This window comes from Lissotriton vulgaris, chromosome 2_1, assembly GCF_964263255.1.
Source record: "Lissotriton vulgaris chromosome 2_1, aLisVul1.2, whole genome shotgun sequence".
Taxonomy (NCBI): domain Eukaryota; kingdom Metazoa; phylum Chordata; class Amphibia; order Caudata; family Salamandridae; genus Lissotriton; species Lissotriton vulgaris.
This window is the reverse complement of record NC_141687.1, coordinates 405,530,205-405,544,264: the sequence shown is the minus strand read 5'-3', so window position 1 is coordinate 405,544,264 and position 14,060 is coordinate 405,530,205. Positions and strand designations below refer to the sequence as shown.

Genomic DNA, 14,060 nt, shown 5'->3' with positions numbered 1-14,060 from the left:
CCGTGCGGCAGCGGGAACCACCGCACGGGCTTTGGCGGAGTTACTGGGCGATCCGGAAGAAGAGAGGTGCAAACACTGTACTTCAGCGGGCACATAGGGGTGCCAGAGGCTAACCTGTAACCTCATGGGAGGTGCAGGAACTCGTGTCGGCGCCCCAGTAGTCCTTCGGGCGGTTGTGGGCCTGTGCAACCGGGGGTTTGCCTAGACACGCCCCGCAAGGGGCGTGTGTAGTATAATTATAATAATTGTGCAGCAGTTGGGTGGTTCGCCACTGTGCTGATTGGCTCAACAGGCGGGCAGGTGGCGAGAATGCGGCCTGCCCTTGGATCGCCCGTAAGATAACCCACCATCATTACATTTGTTGTATGTAATAAACCTGCAGCAATTTTTCCCAAACTTAACACTTGTGTCTGTGTGTTATTTGCAGGTTTGGGCATTGTGGGGCGGGGGTGCTGTGGCCCTGATGTGACTATGTGCTTGCCCGAGGCCACGCAGTGGCCATAAGGAGGGCGAGCCCCTAGTCACAGAGGGCTGCCCCCGCCCACCATGTGGCCAGCCACTCCTCACCAGGGCAGGCATCGCCTGGTAGGAGGTAGGCGGGTCGCTGACGCACGTCCGGGGCGGCTGGGAGGAGCCTCAGGGGGTACATTACTCCCTTGCACCATTGTGGAGGCCTCTTTGCCGCTCCGGACATTGCGCTGCAGCTTCGGGACACTCTTTTCCCGCTCTTCCTCGAACCCAGAGTGTCTGCTTGAGAGGGGCTCCGGGGGGAGCTTTAATGTGTTCCTTTTTTGTTGCAGGCGGAGTTACTGGGCGATCCGGAAGAAGAGAGGTGCAAACACTGTACTTCAGCAGGCACATAGGGGTGCCAGAGCCTAACCTGTAACCTCATGGGAGGTGCAGGAACTCGTGTCGGCGCAGTAGTCCTTCGGGCGGTTGTGGGCCTGTGCAACCGGGGGTTTGCCTAGACAAGCCCCGCAAGGGGCGTGTGTAGTATGATTATAATAATTGTGCAGCAGTTGGGTGGTTCGCCACTGTGCTGATTGGCTCAGCAGGCGGGCAGGTGGCGAGAATGCGGCCTGCCCTTGGATCGCCCATAAGATAACCCACCATCATTACATATGTTGTATGTAATAAACCTGCAGCAATTTTTCCCAAACTTAACACTTGTGTCTGTGTGTTATTTGCGGGTTTGGGCATTGTAGGGCGGGGGGTGCTGTGGCCCTGATGTGACTATGTTCCTCGGCTACACGCTGCACTGGCCGACTGCTATTTGCCGAGAAAAAAAAAAAAAAAAGGACGACAGAGTCCAAGGCTTCCTGCTTCACTCCTCTGCTCCCCCCCATACTACGAGCTACAAGTTCCTTACATCGCAGTTCACTATTTTCCGCGTTTCTCATAAGTTTCTAGTTTTTCTGTACCCTGCACGGTATCTCCTCAGTATTCACGGCGTTTGGTGTTTTTTTTTTTTTGGGCGCCTCCAACACACCTCCGCAATTCTCTGCTCCACAATCTGATCCTATCCAGTCCGAGGGTGCCGGTCACGTGGTCACGTTAAGCAGCGTAATGCAGCGCAGCCGAGAATCAGAGCAGCCCTCCTCAAACTGCAATCTTTATACTATCATGATTTCAATGCTAAGTTCTGGGTAGACATGCAGAGCTGCTTATTTTGTATTTCATGTCACAGGGAGCACCTTAGGCATTATGCGTAAACAAACTCAAGAAATTAAAAGATGAAAACAGCCTGCAAGCAGGTGGAATGGTCTAGCAGAAGGCAGAAGCCCCTACCGTCAGCCTTCCCCCACCAGTGCTACTACTGGATCTTCTCCTGACCAGCTTCTCCGATAAGGTAATTAAGACAAAGGTGGAAGGCACCAGTTGCAGCCTTCACCCAGTCGGAAATAGGATAATGGATGTCAAATTCAGTGATGGTCAGCCTGCAGTTCCAGTATTACAAAGTGGGAAATTTCCATTTAGAGATGTGTCCCACCTTGCATTATGTAATACTATCTCTAACTACTTAGAAGAAAAAATACATTTGATTTATGACAAACTATCTGGACCTAATGACATAACAGAACCACCTTCCTCCTCCCTATAAACAATACTAACATTCATTCTGGAGAAAATGCTGAAATGTGCTAAATCTGGGTTGCCTCGTAATAAGATACCAGCTAAGATCGCTGCACTGCTATCTACTTAGCTGGCCCCATCCATCTGCCCTATATGATGACACAGAAATTGTGGTGTCTCTGTTACCTGGCCAAGAGTTGGGAATAGATAAACGGTTTCAAGTCTGTATGGAATAGGTTGTTAGATGGATGGCAAACAATTGCCTAAAACTTAACTCAGGTAAAACTAAAGTAATGCTGTTTGGGAACGATCTTAATTTCCTAATTGGTGGCCTGCCTCCATTTGTTCACTGCCTATACCCTCAAAAAAGATGAAACATTTGGGAATAATACTGGATGAGAAACTCTCCTTTGGGGCCCAAGTAAACGCAGTAACTTCAACAACAGTGCATGTCCTTAGAACGGTCGAGAAGGTATTGCGGCTTTTACCTTCGGGGAGCTGGCAAACAGTAGTTACAGCATTGGTCATGTCGAGGCTAGATTACTGTAACAGCCTCTATTTAAACATACAACAAAGACTTCTGTATAATCTTCAGCTGCTACAAAATGCTGCAGCCAGTTTACTTATGGGCACATCTAAGTTCTCCCCAATTTCCAAGGAGATAAAAAAAACTACACTGGCTCCCGGTGAGGAACCAGGTACATTTAAATCTCTTTGTATGGTCTTTAAAGCACTTCAAGGCTTAGGACCAGATAATTCAATGCACCAGTTTCATTCGTATATACCGACAAGAACTCTTAGATCTCTGGGAGCCAAGCTGGTCATAGTTTCACCGACAATAAAAGCACAGTGGGGTTGCAGAAGTTTCTCTTCATGCACACCAAAAGCCTGGAACGACTTGCCATTCCATTTGAGAAATGCCACCGATCTTCTAGCTTTCAGGGAAAGGGTTAAAGGCCAGGCTTTTTTGATAAATAAACCCTCTTTTTTTCCAGCTCTACATCAAGGAGAAGTATTAGACCCAGGACACCTCCGGATAATTGTGCGCTCAAAAAGTTCCCATAACAGAACTATACTAAATCTTTCTCTGTGTGAGGGCTAACTTCCCCTTGAGTGGAAGTCAGCTCAGGTAACCCCAATCTGCAAAAAGGCTAAACTCTCGTCATTGGTCCTGTCCAACTACCGTCCTATTTCCTTTCTCCGGCTGATGGGCAAATTATTGGAAGGATACATAAATAAAAAACGTACAGAATATATAGCGTATACTGGCGTTTTAGACCCCTTACAGTCGGGTTTTAGACCTATGTACAGCACGGAGTCAGCACTAATAGCGGTATCAGATCACATTAGATGTTCTCTTGATAATAACCAAGCTGTGCTACTAGTGCTGTTGGATTTATCTGCAACTTTTGATATAGTATCTTATCGAACTGTACTGAGGAGATTGGAATTTGTGGACGAGCTTTACAATGGTTCATAAGCTTTTTAACTCAACGCACGCAGGTCATCAATTTAGGTAGTTTCCGGTCCTGCACTATGGGCCTCACCAAGGGAGTTCCACATGGATCTTGTCTGAGCCCTACGTTGTTCAATATATATGTGCCCCCCTTTCAAAGATTATTAGAGAATTTGGTTTCACCCCCATTTCATATGCAGACAATACCCAACTTGTCCTATCTTTTAATAAAAGCTCTTTGACCACAAAATCTCGTTTTTATGAGGGCATGAAAGCAATGTCTTCATGGATAATGGAAAACTCTCACCAGCTGAACGGTGGAAAGACTGACATTATGCTCTTTGGTAATGCCAATATACTCTGGTCCACAGAGTGGTGGCCTGCGAATTTGGGCCTTGCCTCTATCGCTAAGACGGTGGAAAAAAACATAGGTGTGCATTTAGATCAGGCCCGGTTTATGAAGGACCAAGTTGTGGATACCTCTGGCATCTACTTCCACATGATGCATCTTTTGCAAAAAATATTCCCCCTTCTTCCACTCTGTACGTAAAACACTGGTCCGGTACTGGTTATCAGTTGCCTGGACTACTGCAACGTACTTTTGGTCGCAGCTAATAAATCATTACTGAAAAGCATAATAGACTTCACAAAAAAATTTCTGACTGTGTGGTGGCAAAAATGAGATTAGGGCAGCGGTATAGAATTACCAGTTCTAATATGACTCAACTCGGCTCTAATCTAATTTGCCACCAGCTATCCAAAATACAACAGTTATTGGTAAAGGATGGAGTTTATCTGAGGATCTGTTAGCTAGGATTGGTTTCCCACAAAAGAAGTTCCTACTTCATGTTTTCCTGACCTACATTTGCTTTTGCCTTCTTACTGAATATATTAGGTGTAATGGAAAGTCTCCATACTGACATGAAATGAAAATAAAAATGTAGCGCTTTTCTACTCAAAGGCGTCTTGGCACTGCATGCCAAAGGCCACACCTCTCGCCACATCTCTTCTATTAAGAGATCGAAGATGGCGCTCTGGGTCATACCAAAGCAAGTTTGTGGCAATAAACCCTGGCCAGGTATTGTTGAGAACTTTATGGGCAAAGCACAACTCTTTCGACATTGCACTTTTATGAACCCGTAGCCAATGTAGTTTGATCAGCTCCTTAGTTACAGATTGGTCTTTGGGTATATGAAGAATAAGACAGGTTTCTACATTCTGATTCGCCTGCAATCTTGAATGGTAATGCCTGGTTTATACCTAAATAAGGAAAATGTTACTTACCTAGTAAGCATCTGTTTGTGGCATGGAGGGCTGTAGATTCACATGCTTAGCATAAGTACACCATCAGGTGTTGGCCTCAGAATTGTGCAAGTTGTTTTTCTTAGAAGAAGTCTTTCAAGTCACGAGCCGCATGGTCCTCGACTCCACTGTCAAATTGTTTTCCGCTTGGCGGGTGAGAATGGAGTGTGAAGGATAATGTATCCTAGTAAGATGAATATGCAAAGATAGTGTGTTGTTTAATGTAGATAACTGCAACCAACACAGGTGTCTGGGGAGAAGAAGGGGCACATTTGAATCTAAAGCACTACATGCCACAAACAAATGCTTACTGGGTAAGTAACATTTCTCCTCCAACAGTTGTGCCTAACCTTTGCAGGTTGAGTTTGCTTCGAATAATGTTCTTAGCAACACTTGACCCATATTTGCTTGTTGACGGGCCATAACATCTACACAGTAATGTTTTGTAAATGTCTGCAGTATATTCCACGCATCTGCCTTATGATATATGTCAGCCATGGGTATGTTGCCTAGAAAGGCAATGGAAGCTCCTTTTTTACGAGTAGAGTGAGCTTTTGAAGTGATACGAGTTCTTTTATCTCACAAATTTGGATGCATTTTAAAATCCAATGTGAAATGGTTGCTTTAGCTATAGCCCTCCCTTTATGTGGTTTTGAGAATGCAACGAGGAGTTGTTGCGTTTTCTTGAATGATTGAATTCTGTTAATACGCTACATGAGAGCTCTTTTTAAGTCTAGTGTATGTAAAATTCTTTCCTCGACTGAATCTGGCTTTGGAAAGAAAACCGGCAATTCAATAGATTTATTTAAGCGAATTGTGAGAGCACTTTTGGTAGAAATTTAGGGTTGGTACGTTGTACCACTTTGTCTCTATGAAATTGAAAGAATGGTTCTTCTAGAGTTAATGCCTGCAGATCACTGACACGTCTAAGTGAAGTGACTGCAATGAGTCGTCCATGTATGGAAAAACATGCATATTTTGTTTGCGTAGATTAGATGCTACTACTGCTAGACATTTGGTGAACATCCTGGGTGTTGTAGTGACCCCATATGGAAGTACCTTGAATTTAAAGTGCTTTCTGTTCAATACAAATCTGAGGTACTGCCATTGTGCTCTGTGAATTGGATTGTGAAAGTAGGCATCCTTTCAGGCCAATCACCTTGTTGTAGTATTGGAATGACATCTTGTATAGTGACCATATGGAAATGCTGTGAGAGAATGTATCCCTTTGGGGGTCTTAGGTCTAGGATAATATCCAACACCCACTGGTTGGAGGTGAAAGTTCGCCATGTAGGAAAGAAAAGTTGAAGTCTACCCTGACAGGTGTAATATGAGCATGGGAATGGCAGGCTAGTCAGGGTTTTTGTGGTGGCAGCTGCTAGTTTATTGAAACCGCCTCTACCTCTGGAATGGTTCCCTCTGTAGGAGCCTCAATAATAACCCCTGAGGGATGTATTTTGCAGATGGGCACGCAGATATGTGGAGGAGTTGTCTGCAGATGTTTGCTGCTCCACAATAAGGAGAGCAATGAAAATTCCATCTTTGGGAAGATGTTTGTAACGCACCCATGGCTTTTCCAGTTTCATTTTTTTATTTTTTATTTTCTCAAGTAGGGAATCTACTTGAGTGACAAAGATTCTCTCCATCAAAAGGAAGGGTCAGAATACTTTGTTGCATTTATGGTATGAAGCCTGAAACCTTGAGCTGGGCATGACTTTGTATGAGGACATTAGCGTTAATACCTATTGAATCCAGCTGCATCCAGTGCACCGTGTATGGAGGGGCTAGCTATTTTGTTTATCCTCTGGAACAATTTCAAGTGCCCTTTTTTCATATTGTTCTGGGAGATGTTGGAGGAGCCCCTCCATTTCATCCCAATGGGACTGGTCATCACTAGAAATGAGATCACAGGCGTTGGCTATCCTCCATTGGTTGGCTTAGTGTGCTGTCACTCTTTTACCTGCAGCGTCTGTTTTTCTTGCCTCTTTATCTGGTGGGGTGCCTCGCCAGATGTTTGTGAGCTCGCACTCTTTCTTGCTGTAGCAACCACTAAAGAATCTGGTGGTAGTTGACCCTTTATATATGTTGTATCAGTAGGGGACAGCTTATACTTTTTATCCAATTGTGGCGTAATTACACTTGCTTTTAGTGGGTCTTTAAAAATGTCTGTGGTATGTCTGAGCATACCTTTAAGCATTGGCAGATATTGTACCGACAGTTAAGTGGATGAAAGTGTTTCAAATAAAGATCATTCTTTATTGGTTCTGTGTGGAGCTAAACCTTTTGATGACTAGCTGCTCTACCTATGACGGCATATAATGTAGTAGTATCTGCTGGGGAAGGTGTCGCTGGATACAAATCGGGGTCCATGTCTGCAGGCAAGTCTGCGTCGTATGTGTCTCACAGATAGTCTTGAGGGGGAATAGAGTATTGGTCCCCATCATTTCCATTGTCTCTATGTTCCTAGAAGGAATGTATAAACCCTCGGGGGAGTTGTGCAAGTCTAGTGGAATAATGGGTGGTGGACCTGTGGCCTTATCCACCTTCTTCTTGTGCTCTGGCGAATAGGGGCTATCCAATGCTTCCTCGAAAGTCAATTGTCTCTTTTCTGGCTTTTCTTTGGTTTGTGGAATTGCGGCCATCATTCTACCAGTGTCTGGGTGAATCAGCAAGCAGTTGTTTTTACCTCGCATTGAAATGTTCTTGTTATGTTATGTTATGTTATGTTATGTTATGTTATGTTATGTGGGGGGTTTTCTATAGCGCTCGGCTACTCCGAAGAGTTTCACGGCGCTTAGCATCCAACACTAGACAGCGGTGTGGGAGGGCCGGATAGCTTTATTGGGTGAACAACCAGGTCTTTAAACACTTCCTGAAAGGGAGCAGACTGCCCGTGGTTCTTAAGGACACAGGAAGAGTGTTCCATATCTGAGAAGCGAGGAGTTTGAAAGAGCGACCGCCACATCTGGCCCGCCTTGTGGTGGGGACTACGGCCAGGGCTAGGGAGGCCGATCTGAGTGGCCTGGAAGGCAGGTAAAAGTTCACCCGTTTCCGGAGATAAAAGGCTCCCAGGCCGTGCAATGCCTTGAAAGCCAACGTCATTGCTTTAAAGATGATCCGTTTTTTTATCGGAAGCCAGTGAAGAGTGGTGAGAAGAGCACTGGCAGAGGCCCTCCTAGTCAAACCAAAGATGGCACGGGCTGCCGAGTTGGAGGCGAGATAGGAGGAAGTCAGGGAGGCCCAGGTAAAGTGCATTAGCGTAGTCCAGACGCGCACCGATCAATGCCTGTACTGTAACTCTTCTATGATCAACTGAGAGAAGGGGCAAGAATTTCCGAAGCATCTTTAAGATGGCGTAACATTTGCCCACCAAACCCGATATCTGGGGTTTGAACGAAAGGCAATTATCAAATCCCAATCCCGAGATTTTTGGCGGCAGCCAAGTCACTCGTCAGAGGGAACATGGCGGAGGGCCACCAGGCCTTCCAGCTGGGATCAGGGGGGCCGCCAAAAAAAAGTATTTCCGACTTAGCGGAGTTGCACTTGAGGCAGTTCGGCTGAAACCAGCCGAACACTGCCTCAAGGCAATCTCCAATGTTCTTACCATTAAAGTCGGCACTTTTGTCGCACGTAAAAAGAAGCTGAGTGTCATCAGCGTACAACATGATCTGAGCTCCAAAGGTCTCTGCCAGAGCCGCCAGTGGGGACATATAGATGTTAAAAAGCGTGGGGCTTAATATGGAGCCCTGAGGCACTCCCACTTCCAAAGGCGGCATCATGGCAGAGAAAGGAGGAGCCCAGACCGTTTGTTGGCGATCGGCGAGGAAAGATTTAAACCAACCGAACACCGACCCCCTTAGACCAATCTCCCAGAGTCTAAAAAGGAGACGGTCATGGGGGACGGTGTCGAAGGCAGCCGATAGGTCAAGAATCACCAACATGGCTCTTCCCCCTGCATCCAGAGTTTCTCTTATGACCTCAGAGACTTCAAGCAACGCAGTCTTGGTGCTCATGTTGGATCGAAACCCGGACTGTGAAGGATGCAGGATATTGTTGGATTCAAGAAAATTGGCCAAAGTGAGATGCACATGCTTCTCAACAACTTTCGCTAGGGCGGGCAGAAGCGAAATAGGTCTATAGTTTGCGTGTACTTTAGGATCAAGATTAGTTTTTTAGGTTTTGCCTATTACCATTCGCTTGCGAATGGAATAGGCGAAAATTCAAGGGCTTGATCGACTAGTGAAACCACTGCGGTTTCACTGCAGTTTCTTCACAGTGCATGTGAGGTCACGTGACCACACAAGCACGAGCATCTCTCTAATCCGCCTGCCCCCACCAGGCTCTCTCGCCCCCATCCGGCTTCCCTCCGCGCATCTGCCTGCCACACTTCTCCCCTCGCACGCATTCCCGCCCCCCCCCCCCTCCCCCACCAGGCTCTCCCGCCCCCATCCGGCTTCCTCTTTTTCTTGCTTTCCCGGTTTTAGCTTGTCATTTTTTCTTTTGTTTCTACTTTTCGATTCCCATTGTTTTCTTGTTTTCCCCCTCCCTTTCTCATCACGTTGCTCGTCATTCTATACCTCCTAGATTTTTTTTATACCCCCTCCCTTTCTCATCACGTTGCTCGTCATTCTATACCTTCCCGCCCCCCCACCAGGCTCTCCCGCCCCCATCCGGCTTCCCTCCGCGCAGCCATCTGCCTGCCACACTTCTCCCCTATTCCCATCGTTTTCTTGTTTTCCCCCTCCCTTTCTCATCACGTTGCTCGTCATTCTATACCTCGTAGATTTTTTTTATATTCATAAGTGTTGTTTGCTTTTCAGCCGTCGCTCATGTGCCCCTCTCTCCCAATCTACTTTACATGTTGCTCTGTCGCCAGCGTCCTTCTCCCCCAACCCGCTCTACACTGCTCTTTCACCCATTGCTTCTCCTACCTACCCACGCCCTCTGTTACTTCACCTCACCCACACCTCACTGCTCAACTCTTCGCCCCCGCTCTCTGGTGTTCCTCGTGCACTCCTACCTGCTCCCTCCATGTGACTTCCGCCACAAACCCTGGCCCTCTGAGTTAATTCTCACAACCTGCGCCTTCACCATTGCTTCTGCCCACACCGACCCACCATCTTTCACTGCTATCAGCAGTTTAAAAAAAAAAAAAATTGTTACGTTTCCAGTTCCGTAAATTAAAAAAAACTGCTCTTTCACCCATTGCTTCTCCTACCTACCCACGCCCTCTGTTACTTCACCTCACCCACACCTCACTACTCTCCTCTTCGCCCCCGCCCTCTGGTGTTCCTCGTGCACTCCTACCTGCTCCCTCCATGTGACTTCCGCCACAAACCCTGGCCCTCTGCATTACTTCTCCCAACCTGCGCCTTCAGCATTGCTTCTGCCCACACCGACCCTCCGTCTTTCTCTATCAGCAGTTTAAAAAAAATATATATTTACGTTTCCAGTTCCGTACATTAAAAAAGAATTGTCATTTTGTAGGCATGAGCATTGGTGGATCATACACGCCTTCAAAATAACGTGGCCGCCACGTAATAGCGCCTTAATATACACAGGCATAATTTTGTGTTATCTTGTCTCTGTTTATATTCGTGCCTGACTCATGACTTTGTACAGTGATAAAATGACGCTTCTAGCTATACATTATATGCGTCATTTAATTGAGGTTATTGTTTATTACAGTTCCCAATAAGCAGTAGTAGCTCGATATTTTGGACTTTTGAAAGGCCATTATATCCTTTTTATGGTAGACGTTGTCAAGTATCACCAAATCTGTACCCCAAATAAACTTTTCTATTGCTCTGTGCCATTGTCTGGACTGTGAAGTAATTTCACCTCCTCTTTTTGAGGAAGGTGGTTTTGTTGTGTACTGGCAACAACACTGTAATATTTAAATAGAGGAAGCAAGGGGCCCAAGTGTGCTCACTTTTGCTGCCTTGCTGTGGACTTATAGGACGGGGCTCTATGCAAGACATCACCTTGGCCAATGTCCATCTAACGTGAACAAAGAAGATGAACATGCTCAGAAGACTTGTGCGTGAATATAAGCTAACGCTTGGGCCTCAATCTTGAGCTTTGGACCTTACAGTCTCGCATTGAGTGACTTTGATGACCACTTTCAAATGCCCACCAGATGGTGGCAGAGGTAAAGAGCGACTAGGGGATGTCTATCTGAGCTGCAAAGTAAGACCCCTATTATTTCAAGTTTGTAGTACCCATTTCATTTTATTGTGCTAACATAGCAATCCTACAACGTTAAGCTAGTGATTATCACAACATAAATTAAGTGTACTAGTCTACAGTGAAGCATATTTTCTTAAGTGCTTGTGTGCATGTTATCAGTCTAAAGACATGTATGTTTCTGGTGGATACTTCTTCCTGCAGATACAACACATATCCTCCAAGTGGCGAAATGGATCCACGGTTTTTCCCCGATGCACTAGCTTACTAGGGTACCCAGGTGGCGCCATCTTACTCCAGCCATGACTCCACTCACCAAGATGTTTAATGGTGCTGTAAAATTATATCCCTTGCAGACACGCATAGCATATGTATGTGACTTTCAACTCCTCTTCATTGATGCACTTGAAGGCCATCAGAAAGTAAGTGTCCAAATTATTTCTGACAAAGACTCACAGGGATACCGTGAAGCATTCCTCTTCCCCTTCAACTTCAGGCACGTTCTCTTAAAGGAAACTATAAGAACAAGCACTGGCATTGCCAATAGGTTTCGCATTTGGAAAGTTAGAGCTATTGGTTTTGTAAATGACATTTTATATTTATATATCGTTATTGGCATTGTCAATAACAATATATAAATAGAAAATGTCATTTACAAAACCAAAAGCTCCAACTTTCCAAATGCGAAACCTATTGGCAACGCCAGTGCTAGTTTTAAAAGAGGTAGTATCAGGGCATGTTTTCACCGCAGAGGGACCATTCCTGTGCTCAAGGAGAGGTTAAGCACAGAGTTAATTAGGGGGTTGAGCACATGTGCCGCTTGTGCAATCACTTTTGCCGGGCAGGGATCTAAAGGGGAGCCAGATTTTAGATTGGACAATAAATTAAAAGAGGCTTGGTGAGTGATAGGTGGAAAAACCCTAAAAATCTCTTTGCAAGAGTTGGAAGCAGCTTCAATTCTTGAAGCATAGTAAGACTTCTTACCAGCGTTAATATCCTGGTGATAGACCCTCAGCAAAGCTCTGTAGGTTTCTTTAGAGTTGGCATCATAATGCATACGCCATGCTCTTTCAGCTTTTTTGCATTGCCGCCGTTTCTCCGCCAACGCAGAAGAGAACCAAGGCGCAGACACTCTAGACTGATTGGTCTTAGGGGCTCGGATAGGAGCAAGTTCCTCTAATTGTTTGATGAGCCAGGACTGGAGAAGCTCCAGAACAGTCTCGAGGATTCCTGTCAACTGGCAAGGGTGAGTGCACAAGGCCTGCGCCAGCATTTCAGAGGAGACCCTATGAAAGGCCCTGAAACCCTGCGCTTGATAAGCAGGCCCACTAGACGGTGCCTTCTTGAAGTGAGAAATGTGAAAATCCACTAAATAGTGGTCGGACCAAAGGACAGGTTGAAGGGAAGATTGTTCAATTGGGGTCGTGGAGAACACCTGGTCAAGTGTGTGACCTTTACAATGAGTGGCAGCCGAGAGATATGGGATGAGGCAGAGAGAGGAGGTAGTTTCCAGCAGCTTGATGCTGTCTGTAGCATCTTCTATATCCATATGGATATTGAAGTCTCCTAGTAGTAGACAATGGTTGGATCTAAGACAGAGCGTGGAGATAACCGAATGGAGTTCTTCAAAGAAGAGCCCCAAGGGGCCAGAGGGTCTGTATACCAAAAGCCCTATACACGACTGATTGGGTGTTAGGGTAAGCGAGAAGCCCAGGGTTTCACATCCCTGAATATCATCTGTGGGTATAATAGAACAATCGGTTCGCTTATCAACCACCATAGCGACCCCCGCCCACCAGCTCTGTCTTTCCTGTAGATCACATGACTGGCGGGAATCGCGGTGGCAATATCTGGACCAGAGCTGTCTCCGAGCTATGTTTCAGTCAAGAAAAGACATGTGGGAGATTTGTCGCAAAGTAAGTCATGTAACTCCAGGGCATGCTTTCCCAGGGATCTAGTGTTAAGTAGCAGACAGTTACTTTTGGTGGAGGGGAGTTTGGGGGGTGAGATGCCTCTATTGCCAGGTAAACATCCGCACTCTGGGCAGCGTCTAATCCCCTCGGGAGGTGTGGGAAAGACCGTCTTGTAACCTATGAAGTACCGGTTCTACATTTTCGAGATGGTATTTTGTTTGACCGAAGTATGCAACTTCGGTTCCGAAGCAGTTTTTGATGCCTATGTTCTTGGTGCTCAAGCACTTGATTTCAGTGCCGAGGCGACCCTAGGTTTCAGTGCGGCGGCCTTTGATTCAGAGTCTCGACGCGAGGCCGATGACTGGTTGGCATTGGCCTTATGCTGTTGCTTGGGTGCCAAGCCAGAGCTAGGCGTTTCCAATCCAGCTATTCTGTGCCGACCATGGCCCGAAGGCAGTGGTGGCCATTGCGAAGGATTCAGTTGGTCTAAACCTGACTACCGACCCTTAGGGATAGCTTGTTGAGATTGTGGTCGGGATGGATGGGGCACATTACTCACAGTTCGACCCTGTGGAATGTCCTCAATTTCGAGTTTGGATCCTGAGATGTCACCATAAGAGAAGGATCCCTTGTCCGCTGCAGAGGCATAAATTGTGCCTCGTGGTGGCATTCTTCGGTTTCAAAAATGTCCGGACTGTTATCGACTGTTCGTCTGGACATTTCGAGTCATCTTGTGCGCTGATCTTACGGCGTCTTTTTCGATCAGAAGCACTTACACGCCTGACATATGGATTCCTGATGATCCGGCAACAAGCATAAGTTACACACCAGGTGTTGGTCCGTGTGTGAAAACTTAGCATGGCAGCATGGGCAAAAAAGAAAAAGTGTCTGTTCCATCACAAGCTAAGCAGAACGTGAATGGAACTTGAAAAAAAGAATCTGTCTCGAAGGGCGAAGGCCCTTTGGGCCTTGGTTGCCTGGGATGCGTTGGCATCAATAGGCGGCCAATGTATACTATAAGTAACCACGATCGATAATAATACTGATGTTAGAGGCCTAATTGCTAGCTAGCCGCTCTACCTATGACTGCATATAACAATAATGATTTTAGAGACATAATTGCTAGCTTT

The 14,060-nt window shown here is 46.1% G+C and overlaps 1 protein-coding gene across 1 annotated transcript in view; it reads right to left on the bottom strand.

Moving 5' to 3' along the window:
* CYP20A1 (cytochrome P450 family 20 subfamily A member 1) overlaps window positions 1-14,060 on the bottom strand; it is a 275,234-nt gene that overhangs the window by 222,570 nt on the left and 38,604 nt on the right. The window lies entirely within an intron of this gene.